Source organism: Dipodomys ordii, unplaced genomic scaffold, assembly GCF_000151885.1.
Source record: "Dipodomys ordii isolate 6190 unplaced genomic scaffold, Dord_2.0 Scaffold85, whole genome shotgun sequence".
NCBI classification, from domain to species: Eukaryota; Metazoa; Chordata; class Mammalia; order Rodentia; family Heteromyidae; genus Dipodomys; species Dipodomys ordii.
Window position 1 is genome coordinate 8,917,953 of NW_012267301.1, and position 17,960 is coordinate 8,935,912.

Consider the following 17,960-nt stretch of genomic DNA (forward strand, 5'->3'; position numbering starts at 1 on the left):
GCAGGGAAATGAATACTTCATCAGTAGACCATATCAGAATGATATGGTGGTGGTGAGAAAGTATGGGAAAGGAAGAGCATCCTGAACCTTGTAAAATTAGTCTTAGCTATGTCTCTGGGCTATGACTTTTTGAGGGAGTAGAAGGGCAGCTTTGTACCCTATCCTCTTCTGTGGTGCACCATTTCTAATCTATATCTTGTAGTTGACTTCTGAAATTTTGTTGGGGAAGGTTCAATGTACTAAATGGAGAAAATGCTTACATAAAAATGCTTGACATATATTTTGCACATCAGGTTTAATAAATTTTAATTGATATTATCAGAGGAGACTTTAAATTGTATTTTCAATAATATATAACAAAATAAGTATTTTGTTAATGCATATTGTTAACATCATCTGAAATTGAAACTAACTTAAGCAGGCTACATAAGAACAGCCAAGTAGTACAATATTAAAACTGGACACCATCCAAATTCTAAATTATACCTCCAGTTCCAAAAATACATAGCAATTCAGCCTGGTCATGCTTCGCTTATCAAAGCACACTTGCCATTGGCAAAAAAATCGTCTTGATTTCTATGATTTGATGATTATGCTTTAAGTATACATTTTACTTGCCAGGTGCTATGTGGTGTAAAATTGATTTTTCTCACTATGCTTTGTCTGGAATTGCACACAATGTGATGAGAGCAGCAGATAGGTAAAAAGCTAATTGTGAAGCTGTCCAGAGAAAATGTGATAAAGATGTAGAAGGCAGACCTATGGTGTGATTAAGCAAAGCCTCCGGACTCAAACTGCATTCAAATTCCACTTCTGCTCTTTGCACAAATCCCTGTAAGGATGCAGGCAAGTGTTCAACCCCTCTATGCCACATTTTACTCATTTGTAAAATGGGGCTAAGGACAGAAGTATTAGAGTAGGCTTGAAGGTATGTGTAGTGCTAACTATAGATAAAACTAAATGTGGGCTATATTTCTCTTCAACTATTAGCCATGAGCACAAATTGTGAAGAGAAGTAACTGCAGAAGTCCAACTGGTTCACCCTTGTAATCATAGCAATTTAGGAGGCTGAGATCTGAGGATCTACATTCAAAGCCAGCCCAAACAGAGAGTGTATGTAAGATTCTTATTTCCAATTAACCAAGAAAATGTCAGGAGCAGAGGTGTGGTTCAAGGGTAGAGTACCAGGAAAATACAAGTTCCTGATTTCAAACTCTGGTACCAATACCAAATGAAGGAAGGAAGGAAGGAAAGGAAAAGAATTTGTTTTATTTCTGAATTTAACCCAAGCCCATGGTGGCCTGGAACAAAATTTTCAATACATTAGTAAAATCACTAAATGTTTCAATGAATAAACGACAACTATATTTTATGGGCATTTTGGACAATATCGCAGAGAAATTCTTGAACATAATTTTGGAAAAGAAAAAAGAATATGGAGAAATTTACCCAGCATAATAGGAATTAGAAGTTAGAGATAATTGTACAGGAAATAATGTTACCTAATTAGAAACATCGAAGCCTTGGGAAAACTTGAATTTTGTTACAAACAAAAATCATAAGCGCTCTTAAAAAATTACTTTGTTCTGTACCCCACCCTTAAAAAAAGAACAATAGCTCAAATAAATCCAAAATAATCAGACTACGGAATCAGTGAGTAAATTCTTTTTTCTTTTTGTTTATTTGGTGCTGAGGAATCGAACCCAGGGCCTCAGGCATGCAAGGCAAGCGCTCTACCACTGAGCCACCTTCCCAGCCCTCAGTGAGGTAAGCTCTATGTATTGATTTTTTATCTCCCCAAAACTTGAGGGAATGGAGAATACTTATATGTGGTCAACTACAGAAGGCAAAAAGGGTAACTTACTAGAATTCATATTCCTAGACTATTCATCACACATGTGTGAAAGGTCTAGAAACCTGCATTTTTAATACATATCTCAGGTGTATCTTTGGCACACTGATGTTTGAGTGCAATAAGTTTAAGTGTAAAAGTGTTGGGCTGGGAAGGTGGCTCAGTGGTAGAGCACTTGCCTTGCATGCCTGAAGCCCTGGGTTCGATTCCTCAGCACCACATAAGCAAAAAGAAAAAAGCCAGAAGTGGTGCTGTGGCTCAAGTGGTAGAGCGCTAGCCTTGAGCTGAAGAGCTGAGGGACAGTGCCTAGGCCCAGAGTTCAGGCCCCACGAGTGGACCCAAAAAAAAGTGTAAATGTTTCATGTTTTGAACATATCCCTATGGGATCATGTGTTGGAGGCTTGTTCTCAGGGTGGTGATATCAAAATGGTAAATCTTTTATTACTCTTTTTTTTTTTTGTTGGTCCTGGGGCGTAAACTCTGGGCCTGGGCTCAGTCCCTCAGCTTTTCATCTCATGGAAAGTGCTCTACCACTTAAGCCACAACATCACTTCCAGCTTTTTTTCCTTATGTGGTGCTGAGGAATAGAACCCAGGGCCTCATGCATGCAAGGCAAACACTCTACCACTGAGCCACATCAAAATGGTAGATCTTTTAAATGAGGGGTGCTGGTGGCAGGTCACTCAGGACACTATGCTTAAAAGGGATTGAAGGACTTCTTATGGAAAGGTGGTTATGATAATAAACCTCTTTCCTAGTCACTTGTCCGGCAATGTGATCTTTTGCTCACCCAGATGCTCCTGCTTGTGTGGTACCTTTACCAAAGTCACACCAAATCCAGTCGCATGCCTGGAAATGTCAGAACCATGAGATAAATGAACCACAGTCCTTTATCGGATTCCCTACCTTTGGAATCTCATCATAGGAGTGGAAAACTGACTAATATATCAACTATCTCAAATGCATGCCTATGTTGTGATTATTGATCTGATCATTTCTAGCATCTTTGTCTTTGATCCCATTTCTTCTTACTGAAATACTTCACTACTCCATCATATTCTTTTTTGTTTTATTTTTGTTTTGTGGGGCTGAGGATTGAATCAAGGCCCTTTGCATGGTAGGAAGAACTCTATCTAGTCTAGTCATTCATTATTATTTGAAATAAGCCATAAGTAGGATGTCATATGAGCCTCATCTGCATAATTCTTCACCTTCTCTGTCTAGGTTAGACAACATTCCTATGTTCTCTCATGGCTCCCTGTGCATTCTACTAGCAAAGAATTGAAGACACTTTGCTGTAATTACATTCTTGTTTATCTTCTTACTATTAACCGAGTATGGTCCTCAGGATTCATATTTTGGAGCTCAGTCTGCAATGTTGTGGTATATGGAGATGAGCCATTGGAGATACTTAGGTTATAAGATGAAAGCCTTCATCAATAGGAGTAGTGCCCTTATGAAAAAGAGACACAAACGAGCTCATGTTCTCTGTTCTCTACTATGTGAGGTCATGAAATGGTCACCTGCAAATCAATAAGTAGGCTCTTGACAGACAGTATACATGACAGCATAATGATCTTGAACTGTCCAGTCTCCAAAACTAAAAAAGTATTTATTTTTTTAATAGAGTAGCACAAACTGATTAAGACAGTCCATTACTAAAACAAAACAGAAAAAGAGAGTAAAGACTACATTTTACTCTTCTTGTTTCCCTAGTACCTACTTTGCAGATTTGCCTCTCAGATTATAGGTACCCTACAAGTAGCCTTTGAATTAGGAATAAATGTATGCAGGCACACATGAGCCAGTGAAGGATGTATAACAAGCATCCATAAATCTTATTGACTGTTGACCGTACTCCTTCATTTCACTCATGCATTTGAGAGATAACTGGACAGAGTTTTGGTGAAGGCGGCTCTAGCTGCAGCCTGAGCTTGCTGCACCACTCTTGTTATTCTTAGACCATCACCCTAACTAGAGGATGTCCTTCTAATAGCAAAAAAAGGAGGCTAAAAGAGCGTCTAGAAATATGAAGGCTGAATAGGAGAAGTAGAAATATCTGCAAATAGAAATACCTAGGCTGAAACTGTTACAACACAGCTTTTATCCACACCCAATGGGCCAAAAGAAGTCAGCAGCAATGTGTGTATAAAAGGTGAAGGCTCGGAGCCAATAACTAAATCTGCAAACAATTAATTAATAAATGGAATGTAGGATGCAGGTATTTGAAAGGAAAGAGAACTGTATTTCATCTAATTTATTTGCTTTCATCTCCATGCATACTCAGTACTCTAGAGCAATATAAGGCCCAATAGGAAATTGCTTGGGAAGAACAAACCTCGCTTCTATTGAGAGATTTACTAGAATAGGTTAAGTTCACATTCTGAAGTAGTAATGAAAGCTGGGTTCTTAAATTCTGTGGTGGTAACCAAGTAATTCAATTATCCAAAACATGGAAACTTCCACAGTCACAACAGAAAGTAAAAATAGAAATCTCCAGCCCTTGGCAAAGGTTAGAGTTGAGCCTGAGAGGACAGAATCTGATAGGGCGTCACAGCATAAGGACCAGAAAGGAAGAGGGATGGGTAGATTTTGTGGAGGTCTTATTTTGCGGAGGATTTGTTGGTTTTAGAAATTTTACTATTTTCTTAAAAGGAAGCATATTCATAATTTCTTTTTATTTCTGAAGATATTTTCAAAGCCAAACATAAAAGAATTGTCACCAATTCTTTACCAGAAAGGATAGAATGATAAGATGATTTATTAGTCATGGGTGGAATATCATAGAGACTTCTCTGGTCAGTATTTATTACTATTTGGACAACAGTATCTTAACAAATCCTCATTGTTTTTTACCTTGGATAATGAAATAGAAGTCCTTGGTTTACAGTATTGAAAATCTAACGTGCTACCCAATTCCTAGTCATGGAATACTTGTTGTGTTTTAATACATAAAGGTACACCCATAGGATGAAATCTTAAAGTTTTTAAAACTCAAATAATAAAGGATAAAGAAAAACTTTCTCAATCTTAAAAACAGACATGCCAAGCAATATGCAGTAAGCTAATATTGTTACATGTTAATCATCTTATGAGCATACTGAGAAAGAGAGAGAGAGAAGACAAAAAGGAAATATACAGACATATGATTAGCATTTTTCTCTCAGAGAAGTAACTACATATACCTACATTGCATTATTTATGCCTTCTGTACTTTTTCCCTGTTCCTTCCAATGATTCCATATTCCTAACAAGTAAAAACTGTATTTACATGACCAGTATTTAAAGCCTTATTTTGATCAAGTTAATTTACCTTACCAAATACTTGAGAAATACTTCATTTACAGCCTCCTTAAAGGCAATGAAAAGTATCAATACTTTAGATTAATCTTATAGAAAACAAGATGTAAAAAGGACTCAAGACAAGATGTTCTCAATATTTTACAGGCATAGATTTCTGTTTGAGATTATTACACAGATTATAAGGTAAAGGTACAGTTTCATTTTCCAAAGGACTCAACATAGATTTCCTTATGTTTAAAATATAGAACTTACCTTTCCCTGAGTGTCAAAGAGTATATCAGTCTTTTTGTTAGTTATCAACAACAAATAATAATCTGATGAGGTATATGCTCTATTAGGTATAGTATATAGAAAAGGAAATTATGACCTCAAAGTATCCTGCAGCTAGAAAGTGATGGAACCTGAACTCGAACTTATGTATCTTATAGTATAAAGTTAATACAGTGTAGAGTGCCATCACCAAATATTTTGATGAGGACACCACACTTTGGATTAAATAGAATCTGGAAGTTAAAAAACTAAGAAGTCATATTGCTTAACTAGGCAAGAATTCATAGAAAAGAGTTTCTGTTCTCAGTTCACTTTTTAAAACAAGGACACAGCACTATAAATGTAAAATGTGTCTAGATAGACATTGTGTGCAGAGATAGCTTGGGGTTCCTTAGTTTTCTATCTCCTTCTCCAAGTTGGCTTTCAGTATCCCTAAGGAATTCTATGAGGAGATTTTATGATTACCCTGAAAATTCCAGCTCTAACACTGTTTCCAAACTGGAAGAGGAAAGGCAAGGAAGCATTAGTTTAACACAACTAAGGGAAAGTAGGCAAGCAAAGCCAGTTCTGCTAGGTAGTCCCTACATTGCCTTCCCCTACGACAGATGTTTCTATTTTCCATATCTCAGTGTAAAGACAGAGTTTGGAGAATCGCCATCTCACGTTGTGATATGGTGGGTTTGCAGACCAAGTTTAAAGAGTTGGAATTTTAATTGTACTTGATGGGGCTACAAGTGTGTCTTAGAAGTAGAAGGCTTGCCTAACGTGCATGAGGCCCTGGGTTTGACTCTTTGAAAAAAAATTGTTTTAAAGTATTTTAGAAAGAAAGCTGATATAAAAAGACTCCAGTGTTCTAGTGTTCTAGCATAAGGCTTAAAAGTCAAGTCTTTCCTATAAATAAAAAAGAGAGGACCAGATTTGTGGGTATGGAAGCATCATCACATCTAGGCATAGAAATCTATCCAAATTACCTGAGAGTACAATTCTCTGAGCTCTTACTGCAACCTGGGGTAACTGTGAATCCCTATAGCTCCAAATCCCCACAGGTAGTCTTGTAGCACTGCAGATTTTCACAGAAAAGTTAGTCCAGATGTTTCAGATGATGCAGTCATCTGGAGTGATGGCAAGGCCTATCCAGATGGTTGCTGAATATTTCATCTTCTGTGTAGACGCTGGCTGCCGGCTGCACACTCAGGATTAGAACGTAGCAGAGCATCAGTCAATACACTGTTGTCTGTTAATGAGAGATTTATTTGAGTACATTTTGTCCACTGGGTGCCTGCCATTTCAGTAATATTCCAGCCAGACACATTCACCTGAATATTCATGGTCACTCGGAAAGCCCTTGGCATTTACACACTGACTAATCATTTAATTCCTCCTACCTACCTGTCAATGACTGATCTTGCTGTCTGCTCACTGGTTATTTATTATTTCCCTTTTCAAATTCTATAGATTTCTGGAGCGGGTGCTACAAAGGTAACCTGCTGATTGCCTAAATATATGTACATAGTGTCCATCTGAACAATTTCTACTCATTTGTAAGGAACATGTGTAGGTGGGTTAGTAAGCCTCTTGCTCTCCACTCTTGGCCACCCATCCTCCATCATTGCATACAGACTTTTAAAAAAATCTCCTAAGGATAAAGCCTCAAATCTTTATAATGGCATAGAAGGCTTCCTAGTCTTATCTCCAGTCTCCTTTTCACTTTCATCATACTATCATTTTCGTTTTGGATCTCAACCTTCCTACATTCTGTGATGTGACTTTCCTCCCTCTCTGATTCATGAATACACACACACTCAGCTCTAGGATTCAGCCCTCCTTTGCTCAGAGAAGAATAGCTCCAAAGTAAGTGGAAACCCCAAAGTCTAAGCTGCCCTTAGATAGCATCCTTTACAAAACTCACCTCATTTCTATCTATCTCTTGGCAGTCTTCCCCAGAGATGGTGATCCCAAAGGTTTACAACCATGGGAGTTTCTGAATACATTTCCTAGATGATGTCATGAGCAGAGATGGATAAATAATTGCAAATGAAAATAAATACAGGGACAACTTAGTGTTAAATACTATGGTCAAATATTTAGTTGAATCAGCTATTCAAATAATAATGTAACTAATATTAAAAGATCAATTATTCATTTAGTTAGATCAATAAATCAATTGAAGTAATGATTCAAATAATGAGTCAAATAATGTAATAATGATGTCAGATAAATTATTTAATTAAATCAATGCTTCAATATCAGCATATATTTTCTTGGTTATTGCTCCTATTTGCCAAGTCCTATGAGTTATAGAGGGAAAGCAATTCATAGTTCTTCTGTTCCAAGAAAACTATGCCGTTAACTTACTTGCTAAATAATAACCAAAATAAAGTATATGCTGTGCCCTTTGAATCTGTAGGCAAAAAGTAAAATTAGTTTCCAGGTGAATAACTATTTTTTATTCTTTCCTTCCCCTTTTGTTTCACTGGGACTATTGTTTACAGGAAGATTTACAATGCTGGGTCTTCTCTTTCTGCACTTTCAAGTATTCTCTCCATTGTAAAGTGTCTATTTCCCACTAGCTGGAGGCCATCTCCTGCCAGCTCAGAATGTATCTCTCTTTAATAAAACACAGCTATTAAAGCAAGAAAAGAGGGAGATCCTCTCTTCCCTCATGGTTGGTGGCCCTAGGCCTGTGCACCCCTTTCTTCTGGAAATGAAGATGACTTGAAAGACACAAGCATAGATGATTTGAAATGAGGTTTGGAGTTCTTGCTTAGAGCCAAACACCTTTCTGGGGAGGAAAAAGAACAGTTTACTTTTACCAGGTCTCTAACATGGTGACAGAAGGATTGGAAAAGTTTCTTATTGTTATTTCTTAACCTCAAGTCCCATATTGAATTTTATTCTCTGCTGGGTAAGTTTACAGTTAACATCTGCACAGGAATTATTTTTTGGACTGATTTCCAAATACACACTAGGTCCTCTGAGGTTAGAATCAGACCATAGTTGAGATATTTGGTATAGAAGGAGAATATAGATGGATGTCATAAAAGTCAGTGGTAGGGATAAAGGAAGGGGTAAGGAATGAAGCCTGGGCAGGTATTAGAAACTGCATGTGATAGAAAGAATATCAGATTTGAAGTTAGTAAGATTTCAAATGCCCCAGGTGACCTGCACAAATCATCAATTTTCTCTTCTGCCCCAGGTGACCTGCACAAATCATCAATTTTCTCTTCCATTAATTGGGAATAATACTCCTTGCCTGTCAGGATAGGATGAAGTTTAAAGGAGAAAATAGGTGAGTGCTTGAAAAGAGTACCATACTCAGTCATTGTAGAGTAATATGCTGGCAAAATATTAAGTCAATGGTGGTAGAGCCTTGGCCTGGATCTAAATTTTGGCTCTACCAATCCACATGACTTTAGCAAAGCACTGTATTTCTTTATGTGTAAAATGGTGACAATAAGGTACTTCATAAGCTTGAGAAACAAGTTCATAGATGTCAAGCTCTTAAAACAATCCTGAGAGATGGTGATTTGATTATAATAAAACAGAGATGGTTGAGTTGTTGTCATTAATTGTGATAGTATTACTGTTGGTCGTGTTGCTGGTGGTAGTGATACTGGTGTTGGTGTTGTTATTGTGGTGGTGGTGTTGTTGGTGGAGTTATGGGTGCTTGTATTGTTGATTTTGGTGGTAGTGATGATGTTTATAGTAGGGGTGGTAGTGCTGGTGGTGGTGGTAGTGTTGATGGTACTGATGGTTCTTGTAGATGTTAAGGCTTGCGATCAGTGGGAGAAGCATCAAGAAATATGAATGAGTAAAAGCAAAAGCTACAGAGTTATTCACCCTTGGTCCACGGTCTACTAGAGTGAACACATCATTCAACATCACTGAACTTTTGTTTCCTCCTGGGTAAACTGGGAATCAAATAGTGTCTACCTAACAGAATTATTTAAAGGATACATATCATTTTATATTTAGCACACTTAAGCACACTTATTACTTAGAAAATGAGTATCAAATCCATTTTGGCTCTGATCATTATTATTAAAAGGTCAATATTAACAGAGACTACATATCAGCATGAACATGATGAAGGACGAGGAACAAAGGATGCCAAAAATCAGAGATGTTAAGTCACCTTCCCAGGTATCCCAGTGTCCTTTGGGAAATCTTATGGCTTCTCCAACTTTATCTTTGCTTCTAGGTTCTTGTCTGTTTAGTTAACACATATATGTATCTCTTTATATATAAATGTATATATATGTAATAGATAGATAGGTAGATAGACATAGATATAGATATATATGTTGTATGTGAGGCATAGACAACATTTTAGGAGGCTATGTCATTGAAGCCTCTGGAGTCCATATATGATAACCAGGGCTCAAAGGACAGGAGATAAAGAATAGGAGATACAGGGAAACAATGAATTCATTGTTCAAGTCTCAAGAAAAGGAAGCTTGAAACAGAATCCTGGCCCTGGCAACTCCTCACCATGAAGCCACACTGCTTCAGGTGGCATGTGACTTGTTTCAATAGCAATATTTTCTGTTCCAATCCTGGTACACAGTTTACAACTCTTAAAAAATACAAAGGCAATATATCTACTGTAAGCCTTCCCATCACCTAGAATAACAAACTCTGGGATTATAGAATGCCGTTATTATTTTCACTGTATATACTTCTTTTATATTCTATTGATTGTACAAAGTAGTTGGTTTCATTGTGAGAATGTCCCAGTTGCGTGCCGTGTACTACCATTTCCATCCCCATCACCTTCTCTGATCCCTCTCCCTTCTCCCTCAAATAGTCCCTTTTCTTGTTTCATGTGTTTCTTTTTCAAACATACAGACTCACCTATGAGAGGAAATGTGATGGTATCTCTCTGCATCTGACTTACTTCACTGAACATGATAGTCACCAGTTTCACCCATTTTCCCCCAAATGATACAATTTGTTCTTCTTTATGACTGAAAAATACTGCTATGTACCTCTAGTACAGAGGGATTACAGTTACATGAACAAGGTAATGAGTCCATTTCCTATCAAGCATTGTTACCTCCTCCTTTGTTTTTTCCCTGTTCTCCCTTCCCTCCCACCTCCACAACTATACTTCCCCTTTCCTCCCTCCCCTCTTCCCTGGCTAAATTGTAAAGTTTGTTTTTCAACATAGTGTCTTGTACATCTCGTTGTTACAATGGGTCAACCTGCAAAAATGCTTAAATAAGGATCCACATTTTCTTTATTCATTCAGGGATTCTAGGCCTTGGCTATTGTGAAGAGTGCATGAGTATTTATCAAAGGGAAAAAATCCATATATAAAAATAATACTTGCACACCCCTGTTTATTGCAACTCTGTTCACAGTAGAGCATGCATATTCTAATTTTAAAAATTTAGTTTAGAACGTTACAACTTTGGCGGGCGGGGGATAGTTGTGGAGGTGGGAGGGAAGGAATGGTAGGGGAAAACCAAAGGAGGAAGCAACAATGCTCAATAGGAAATGTACTCATTACTTTGCTCATGTAACTTTAAAACCCCGATTTACAGTATTTTTACAATAAAAAACGTACAAAAATTTAGTTTAAAAGAAGAGTCCAGTGTCAAGCAGTCATCCAAGATCTCTGTGGCATTGCAATAGTAAAGTACAGCCCTTGTCTTAGTTTCTTAGCTATGAAATGTGAGTAATAGTATCAATAATATTTGTTATACTTGCTATCATTACTAAGTGGTATAATACCAGCAAGGCAACTAGGCCATGTTTATAATATTCACATTGCGGTAGAATGCAGCAAACTATAATTCATTTATCTTACTACTAGATACTGTATATAACTGAAGATCTAGAACCTGGCCCAGTGTAAATTTGACATGTTTCCTGACAGAGGCATTATGACATTTGCAGGAACTCTAATGCCTGTTTTCTAGTGCCTAACTCTCTCTTTCAGTTCAGCTGAGCAGTTCTAAGAAATGTTGAAAACAGAGACTGGTTGCCACACATTGAGAAAGCTTCCTGCTGGGCTTAGGCATCCTTCTGAACCTTATGCCATGGGAAGGGGAGGGAAACAGAAATGCTAGGAATACAAAATGTTAGTTATAAGTCATGTGAGGATGAATCGGCCTCCTTTGGAACTCTGAGAATAAAATGAATTTTATGACTTTATGACAAAGCCAAGTTTCTATTCCTGTAACTTCAGTCAAAAACAGATGAGTCAATTTGAACAATATCCAGTGTAGATGTGGGCCTAGAGTTAAGCAAAATCAAGCTTCCTCTGAATCCATGGGATAACCGTTTTCTCCAGATCTCTGGCCTTGACACACACACAATATCTTTGCCTAGGAATATGAATGAGTAATGACAGGTTTGAAAATTCAGAAAAACTTCCCAGGAAGAACAGTAAAAAACCATAGAAGACCTTTTAAAAGTTACCCTAAAACCAATAAAATTGATGTCAATAATCATTGGTATGAACCCACCCCTACTTCCCAGCTGTGGTAATATCTCCTCAAACCAATAACCTTTCTTAGTTGTCTTTTCCAACTGTGTGTGTGTGTGTGTGTGTGTGTGTGTGTGTGTGTGTGTGTATGTGTGTGTGTGTGTGTGTGTGTTACTGGGATTAAAACTCAGAACTTAATGCCTGCTAGACAGGTACCTTACTATTTCAGCCACACCCCCAGCCCTACAAGCTTTTTTTAAGCCAATGGATCTGTATTTTTCCTCCTGTTGAGGACAGGATGCATTTTACAAGGATAGAATCAAATCTTGTTTCATGAATTTGGGGAAAGTGGGTGAGTTTCTCAGAATTTTTTTTCTTTCTTCTATTGAGATTCTTTTTTCTGTCTCTGCTGTGGATAAGTATGTGTTTTGTTCATGTGTTATGGTTTAAGAAAACCTGGCCCCAGATCTACATGCAGAATTGGGCTTGTAACTTATGCCTTAACAAGCAGCATTCCTTTCCCTTTGTCCTATGGGGTGAACACTTGACCTTGTGGATGGGTTGAGGACAGAGTACAGAACTCAACTTGGATCAGTGAAAGCTAAGCCTCTATTCCAGAAATGGAAATATAAGACAGAAATTCTTCCTTTAGTCCTGCAATTAATTCTGGGGGGGCATTTAGGTCAAGAGCTAAGATATCTCCATATGTCATAAAAAAGAAAGAAAGAAAACACCCCGGTGAAAGCCAGAGCTATTAAACTGTTATGGAGAGCAAAAACAGAACTAAGATTGGGAAAGGCTTATATCACCACCATGTTATAGATCACAAGGATTGAGGTCCTGAATCTAGTCATGCCTATCTTACTCCATATGTCAGTGAAGAGTTGCCTTTAAAATCATGTCTCTTTAGGGGTTGGGTTTCCTATGAGTTGTAAGGGACTTCTCCATTTTAACATGCTGGGCCCTTCACCCTTAGAAACCCCTTATTCTTAGACAAACAGGAAGAGTTGGACACTCCATCCACTGCCAACCAGGGAGCCCTCCTGGATAAAACTGTATGCACAATCTCACTTTACAATGAAGATAGATGACTATTGGTGCTATATATTGATAAAATGTTGAACTTACTGCATCTTGTGACATGGGCTAGGATTTGACATGATTTGCAGTAAGACATAAGAAAATAGAATAGGGTGTTAATGGGAAGCAGAATGAAATCAAGGCACAACAAAAAAGATGATCTCTTCCCAGGAAGCTGTGAGGAGGTAGCCAGCCCTGGTCCAGTGGCCAGCAGCTAATGGAGATGGTACTGGGGCACATTCACAAGAGTTAATATTGATTCTAATGGTAGCCACTGCACAATGCACTGTATTTACCAATCCATAACAACCTTTAACTACTATTAATATGAAATACTGGCCAAGCAAGATAGCTACTTCTGTGTATTTCTATACACTACTAGACATGTTTCCTGATCTTAACTATCAAAATTGCTGGACTTATTTATCTTAACTATTTTCATTGATACGTAACAAACTTTTGATTTTCAAAGATGTGTCATGACAATTTAGGGAGAAAAATAATTGTTCTCACTTTTAATGTTTTCTCCCTCAAAGCATCATTTGTGTACAGACTTTACTTTTTATTCTGAATTTTATGACTGTCAGGTACAGATATCAATTTTGCTTATGTTGTATCTTCCCTCTCCACCAAGTTCACTGTGAGCATGAGTGTCAATATTTTAGGGACAAATGAATAGTCTTAGGGCATATTAATCTTCACAACAGAACTGCAGGATGTTTAAATACTTGACTAAACATGGATTCTTCTCTGTTGTTAAATCCTAAGGAAGTTGTAAGACAGCTGGATTGTGTTGCAAGGGTCTGGGTTATCCACTGGGAGCTGAAGTAGCTGTAGGGAAATTTTGGAATTTGGTTCTTTTTGCATCAAGGTGAATGTCTGCAGCAGAGAAGCTTTTCCGAAGGAGCTATTTTTTACGGCATGGGAAGGAGAATTGTTAGGAAAAGGTATTCTAATTATTTTATTTTTCTTTTTGGAAAAATAAGGGTAGCTAGAAATTCAGGCAGGAAGACAGGCATAGGTCACTCTATCAAATGTCAACAAACTCTATTCTTATTAGGGAAAATGGGTGAACCTAAAGTTGAAAGTCAGAGACTATAATGCTATAACAAGAAGGTTTGTTTTTTTTTTAAATCTTCATTGCAATTTGAATCAAGAAATTACAGCTTTGAAGTTTGGTCTTCTGTGGTATTTAGATTTAAGTATTTCAGGTACTATATAGACCATACCACTTATAGCATATTGTGTTTGTATTCATAAATCATATGTGCATGATATAATAGCTATGTATCTAGTACTAAAATGTATTTATATAAAATATGCATATGTATTTAGAAAATTTTTAAACAAATGCCTTTAGATAATATGTATTTAAGAGCTTAAAAATGTAAAATTCATGACTGTGACTCAGTAATATTGAGTCATTTTATTACTTGAGGTCTCTTTCAAAAGCCACTGAAAAATTAAACTCAAATAATTCTGCTTCTTGGGGTTTTAGATAATATCATGTTTAACATCAGCTCATATCAACAAAAGAGTCTATCTTCTTCAAAACTGTTTGGGCTCAAGATGTGACTCCCCACTGCATTTAAATCCCATATTTATGAACCTGTCTTGACTTTTTCTCTTGGAATGAGACTGCAATAAACTGATTAAAGGACATAGATCTTGTACTCAAATTATGGTTCTGTTATGATTAGCTCCATTATTTTAATCTATCTTGTAGGTTCTATTTTTACCAGTGATATTAATAATTATAACTACTTAGTGGTTGCTATGGATTGGTAAATATAGTGCATATCATAGTGGTTATCATCACAATCAATATTACCTTGCATTGATGTGCACTGAACTTACCTCCTTCAGCTTCTGGTGATTAGATCAGGGGTGACTACTTATTATATCTTATGGGTATCTCAATCTATTAACAAACAATTCTGGCCCTGACATAATGTAAAAACAATCAGAAACCATCAAGTTTCCATTGTAAGCACCAATAAGTCATCAGAGGAAGCTTTGGTTTGGGGAAACTTAGTAGATATGAGGTATATCTATTTACATATGCAGTCTTCAAAACAACATTACAGAGCAGATTTATTGTCATACCACTTTACAGGAGAGAAAACAGAGCCATAGATTAATCAGGATTCAAATCCTGAAAGTCCAGAGGTAAATCCCACATTTACTATCTACAATCCCTACTCTCCAGCCTGAGAAATGAGTGAATGAGTGGAGAGAGGGAACGAGGGAGGAATAAAGGGGAAAGCAGGCAACATCTGGTGCCTTGGCTGCATTTCATAGAAGGTTAAAATCTGTCTATTGTATTTAGTGAGATACTTCTTAACATTTCAAGGACCATTGTCCTTCTCTACTTTGTAGTTTGAATGGCTTCAGCTTATTTGCTTGTCACAATTAAGATTTTTTTTGTAGTTAGTGATCAGTGGGCTCTAAATGGACTAAGTGAGCATCATACTTACTCTTCTAACAAGCGGTAACTTATGCTTTTGGAGTCACCTATAGCCCTGCCAACCAACACTCCATTAGGGGCAGGTGGAGACTCACAAGTAGGCATCAATTTGAAGTTACTTGCAGGATCAGGCAGCCATGTAGAGGTACCAGTCATTGTAAATGAGATAAATGGTTTTCTTTACTTCAGAACTAAGGTTTATGGAAGAACAGATGGCACTAGGTATGCTCACTACCTCTCAATGTCACCTCAGATCATTTTTATGTTAGTTTTTTGGCTTCTCAAAACAAAAACAAAATCAAAATCTCTCCGTGTCAGCTTTCACAGTTAAAGCAAATGGGCAGTTTGAATTGGACAGAAGATATGTTAAATTAGGAATTCAGGCATCTCCATGGTAATCTAAGTTACCAAAATAGGTCAAGCCTATTTTAAAAAGTCACTGGGAAGTTAGGGAAGACAGGAGAGATAGCTGTCATATTCTGAAAAGAAAAAAAGAATCAGTCTATTTCTTTTCAGATGAAAATATGATTTCACTGAAAACTTTGAAAAATGGAAAGGATAACATCATTTGAAGAAATACCAAAAGAAAAGTGGAGAAAATTGCATTGGCTCAGTCAAATATGGTGGCCAATGATATAAAAACATTGAAAAGGAAGGTTTTAGAGTCCATCCTGTTTCCTCCAATTGTCCCAATATTGTTCTTCATTTCTTCAGATTTTTCTACTTTTTGCTCAAGTCTGAGCCAGACACACCAAAAAAAAAAAAAAAGACCAAATTCCAGCCTGGCTGGCAATGACCTGAGTTTCATTCCTCATGTATGAGCTCAGTTTCAGAATGAATCTCTCCCAGTGGAAAGAAACAGGCAAAGAAGCAGTGGAAATTTGTACAGCTCAGTTCTTACACAGATTAAGGAAGGTGAACTTAAGTGAATTGGGAATGAAAGATGAATTCCCCCCTCACCTCGCCCCGGGCAGTATTTTTTACAAGGACAAAATTCATGACCACAATAAATGTCACACTAATTAACTACTAACTAGCACCACCTCTCATGGTGTGTCTATCATTTTTATGAACAAAACTAATTGGAGAATGGCAACAATGCCATAAAAATTCAGGGACTTTTAAGCCACAGGGCGATTGTTACCTGCCATACCACAACCAAGCATTCTTGGTTACTTGCCAGCCAGATTTCTTTTCTCTGATTTTTTTTCAAGCTCCCAACTCATTCTGTCCATGATTCCTTCCCACTCTAATTCTTTGCCTTTCACACAATGTATCATTGTGTATTTGGAAAGAGGAGTCCAGATTGAGTGGAGAATTGGGTTATGTTGAAGGATATCTGGGAGAGGAGCTGTGTCCATGGACATGAAAATGATGAAATCTTCCAGGGCACATTGACAAGGAGCAACTCACCCTCAGTTCTGTGCTCTGTCACTACCACCTTAAAATTCTCCAGGATTCTAAGCAAGAATTGTCACAATTTCATTGAACATATCTATCTATGTAATCTATTTATCTATAAGGATAGATCTATCTATATATCTATCTGTGTATCTATATAGATATATCTCTACATAGATAGAGAGATAGAAAGATATCTATCTTTATATAGATTCAGAGATAGAGATATCTATAGAGATATAGAGATAGAGATCTATATAGGCACAGATATATAGATTTCTATCTAGATATAGAGACCAATATCTATATCTACAGATATCTATTGATAGATATAAATAAGTGTGTATATATATGCTCACAATATACATTCAATCTATTTAGGTATATCTACTCTATTCTGATATATTTAACATAATCTGATATATATTCAATATATTTCTATAAATATGTTCAATATATTCATATATATATATATATATATATATGTATTTATGTGTATGTACCAGACCCTGAAAACTATGGGAAAAAAGACTAAGAGATAGAACAAGTGGAAATAGGGAAATAATTGTGGTCTAAGCTATCACCTCACCAGGATACACAGAAGAGTGACATTACGAATGAACAGACAAAAGGAGAAGAAGAAGAAGAGGAAGAAGAAGAAGAAGGAGGAGGAGGAAGAGGAGGAGGAAGAGGAGGAGGAGGAGGAGGAAGAAGAGGAGGAGGAGGAGGAAGAAGAGGAGGAGGAGGAAGAGGAGGAGGAGGAGAAGGAGGAGGAGGGGGAAGGAGGGGGAGGGGGAAGGAGAGGGAGGGGGAGGAGGAGGGGGAGGGGAAATACAATATATACATGGTGTGATTGTCCCAAGCTAAGATACTTCTACCCTTCTTCTCCTCTTCTATTCAATATACAAGCATCTTAAATTCTACATGTAAAATGAAATTCTTTTGGCTTAAGATTTTTCTTACCTGAGGAAAAATACATATCAGGGCCAAGAAAGGCTTCATTTTGAAGTATTATTTTAGGGCATATGGAGATACAACTCATTTGGTACAGAGGGAGGAATTGATAATGCAGATAAACTAAATATATTGAAAAGTCTGTTCCTTGACTTCTAGTCAAGTAGAAACTAAACTGTTCCTCTGGTTTTCTTTTTCAA